The sequence below is a fragment of the Vicia villosa genome, linkage group LG2, assembly GCF_029867415.1.
Source record: "Vicia villosa cultivar HV-30 ecotype Madison, WI linkage group LG2, Vvil1.0, whole genome shotgun sequence".
Taxonomy (NCBI): domain Eukaryota; kingdom Viridiplantae; phylum Streptophyta; class Magnoliopsida; order Fabales; family Fabaceae; genus Vicia; species Vicia villosa.
In genome coordinates, this window is record NC_081181.1 from 108,157,569 (window position 1) to 108,161,437 (window position 3,869).

Here is a 3,869-nt window from a genome sequence, read left to right on the forward strand (position 1 = left end):
AAACTTGACAACACCAAAAGAGTTGAACGTGAAGACTCTGAAGGGAATAGGTCTGTCCCCCTACTGGCTACTGCAATGTTAGTTAGAATTATCATCCTTTTATGAAACCTTTTGCCCTCATAATATGGAGGTCTCAATGCTTCTTTTCTTTGTGTGGTCATCCATAGAAAGGTGGTAGATAGAGATAGGACACTATGATGAGTTTCCTCACTGTTACATATTCAGCTTCATTGCCAAGATTCGTACGGGCTTCTTACGTTCTTGTCAGGCTTCACCCTAAAAGGCAACTTTGTAACTCTTCTCCTCACCTTACGTCATATCATATCTCCATTTTCAACTTGTATGGAAACCAACACCAATCATCGTCCCTCAACTTGCAGGTGAGAGTTTATCATACGTTTTAGGGTTAATCTTGATTTAAAATATGTTAAGAAATTAGAGATTGAATTAATCTTAATAGTTGTCATTTATAAACAAAATATTTAGTTAACATTATTTAGATGATACTTCAAATAACATGTAAAGTTATAATTTTTTTTTTTGCTTTATAGCACCGGTTTAGTCCGGTTCGGGGGCGAGTTCTGGCATCAAGTGGTTCCATCCCCCTCCCGATCGTAGTTGCGGGGGATCGAACCGTGGTTCTCCCTACCAAGTGGTTATAATTTTGTTGACCGTAAAAAAATCATTTTCGACAAATGAATTTGATAGATTAATTTATGATTCGAGTTAGTTTCTCTTTCAACAAATAAATTCGGCATTTCAATGTAAGATTCATGTTAGATCTCGAGACTTGATAGGTTTACGAGTCTAAACTCTTATGTAATATTCGAGTGAAGAATTCTAGCCAATATTTTGAACAAAGTACATGGATTAATTGCAAGCAAAATTGCAGAACATGTATGGACGTAATTGTATAAATATATGTTAGATGTAAAAAGTAACATACATCAATCACGTAATCATTCCAAGTTTGAGATTGTAATCATTTGTGTGTGGACGTGTGATCTGTATTTTAAAAAGTTTTGGATGGAAAATAAAACTCTCCTAACAATGGAGTTTTTTTATGCCTTAAAATATATGACAACTAGAAAGTAGCTCATTCGTTTTATGTAGGGGTGACAAAGTGGACGGTCTGTCCTGAATGAGTCCGTCTAAAAGCGGTGCGAGACGGGGCACCAACTTAGGTGTCTGATTTCTCATCAATAGGTTACAGCTAAAAGTTCAATTAGCCAATAGAGGTGTGTCTAGTTTCACTTAGCTTCCATTGATTGTCCTTTTTGCTCTAACCATCCGGAATCTTTGGATCATCTTTTCTATCAATGCCATGTTTCAAATGCGGTATGGAATAGAATTTTTATTTGGTTGGGTAATGATGTTAATCTTTCTATAGAAGAGTTCAAGAGCTTTGGGTGTATTCAAGAAAAGGTGAAAAACACCAACATTAAAACTAATCTAAATTCAATTTGGATGGCTTTATGGTGTATGTGGTATATGAGAAATACCATTATTTTTGACAACGGCCTTTTTAGCTTTGATGAGGTGATATCTAATATAATGTATTTTTCGTGGAGATGGGTTAGCAATAGGGAATCTCCGAATAGGATTAATTTTTATGATTGATATAAATTACCACTATTTTGTACCAACTCTTTCTACTGTTACCTTGTTGTAACAGTTGCACCCATAGTACAATATCTTATAATCAATTGCTTATTAAAAAAAAATTCCTTTTTTTTATCTCTTTATTTTTCGTCATCCACTTGATCAAGCTTTAAATCACATAAATTTTAACTTATTACATGGTGAATTATATTGAATTTAACATGGTGAATTATTTTGAATTTAACATTTTGACTTTTTCCATTTACATAGTTGGATAAAACATCTCGAGCGGGACACCTGCAAAATAAAATTTCACATTCTTTTTCTTTTGAATGATGATAACACATCTCTCAAGGAACTCTAATATTTATTTGCTTGATGTGGACTCTAATATCTTTTAGGGCATTGTAGGTAATTTTATGGTTTGTTAGTCTTATTTTTCACCTATAGTCATGTAGATGAATTTTCCATGCATCAGATCATGTGGTTAAGTAACATATACCATTCGTTTAGAAAATTTCTTTAGCCACCTTCCTATGGGGGTCACCCCCAGCGAAAATCCGAAAATACCCCTGCTTCGGAAATGAACTTCCGAAGCGCTTTTTTTTTTAAAAAAAATTCCATAATTCGGAAGTGCATCTTCGAAAACACCTCATGGGGGGTGTCTTCGGAGATGAACTTCCGAAAACACCTCATGGGGGTGAATTCGGAAATGAACTTCCGAATTATGCAGAAACTGTGTTTTTTTTTAATTTTTTTCTTAAACAGTCTCGCATTTTAATTAAACGCAAACGCCAAATAAAATAAGCAACAGATAAACTGAAAATACTAATATGATGAATAAAATCCAAAAACACTGTGCGAAAGATACAATCCGAAATCAAAACAAAACAAAACACGTCAAACAAAACAAAAACACGTTATTCTGCCCGACGAGCGTTACAAAATACACATCAAACAAAACAAAAACACCTGCCCGACGAGCGAACTCCTCCGAATGAAGATACTGATACCAATCCTCATCCCACTCAGTCTCAGAACCATCAGCATCAACCACGACTCTCACGTTAGATAGTTGAGCTTGAGCATCCGGGCCCCGGGCCCCCTGGGAACGAGAAGTAGAGCCGGTCGAAACCTTCTTCTTCTCCTTCACCTCCTTCACTCCGCGAGAGCACGAAGTAGAGCCTGTCGAAACCTTCTTCTTCTCCTTCACCTCCTTTTTTCCCTTAGCGCCACCCATTCCTGCGTAAAAAGGAAGAAAGAAAGGTCCATGAGACATCCTTTTATAAAAGAAGAAAGGGGACAAAAACGCTTGGGAAACGGACAAGTCATTAAAGAACAAAGGAGGTGAAGTAGAACGCATGCACACAAACTTCAAAGAAACAGGCACAATAAACAAAGGCGTTAAAAATAAAGTACTTGCAAATTAAAACGGACACTCCCTACCCTGTGTAGCTGACGCAGTCTGGGTCTCCCTACCCTGTCTGATGCGTGCTGGTTGGTTGCCTGACATGTTCCTGTAAACAATTGAAATCGATTAATATGCGAGACAAAATAAAAAACTAAAAAATTTGAACTTCTGATACAATTCGGAAGTTCATTTCCGAAAACTGGGATGGAGGTATTTTCGGAAATGAACTTCCGAAACATCCCTGCGATGGGGTTTTCTGAAACTTCCATGGCAGACCCCAAAATCAAACATAAAACCAATTCAAAAAGCTTCTAAACAACCTAAATACTACTAACAACCAGTCCATATATCATTTATGCAATTGAAACCCTAAATAACATGCATTTGAATAATGAATCTAACAAATTTAAAACTTACAAATTGAGTGATTTGTGGGCTTTTGAATGTTGTATAGCAATGTGATTGGAGCCTTGATGCAGCCTTGGAAGTGTGTTTGCACAAATTTTCGCCTTTGCTTGTTTTTTATTTGAGTTAGGGTAAATGAATGGGGGAGGGGGAGTGTTTTAATAAATCTGCAGAACGCGCAGTATTTCGGAAGTGAACTTCCGAAATGCTGTTTTCGGAAATGAACTTCCGAAATAAGACAATTTTTTCAAAAAAAAGGCGTTTTCGGAGATGCATCTCCGAAAACACCTTTTTCTTGTATTTCGGAAATGCATTTCCGAAGTCAGGAGTAGTATGGGGTTTTCACCAGAGGTGGACTAGAAGGTAGGGAAGTTGGCAAAGAAATTCTCTTCGTTTAACGTGTCAAATTTGAGATTGTTATCATTCGTGCATGCAAATGTTTAATTTGTAT

The 3,869-nt window shown here is 36.5% G+C and overlaps 1 long non-coding RNA gene across 1 annotated transcript; it reads right to left on the reverse strand.

Annotated features, from left to right (window-relative positions):
* Window positions 1-2,746: 2,746 nt before the first annotated feature.
* Window positions 2,747-3,529, reverse strand: LOC131646591 (uncharacterized). Its single transcript, XR_009297530.1, has 3 exons — window positions 3,431-3,529; window positions 3,049-3,119; window positions 2,747-2,844 (listed from the first exon to the last, which is right to left on the reverse strand). It is a non-coding gene; the product is annotated as an uncharacterized LOC131646591 (long non-coding RNA).
* Between the last annotated feature and the right edge of the window lie 340 nt (window positions 3,530-3,869).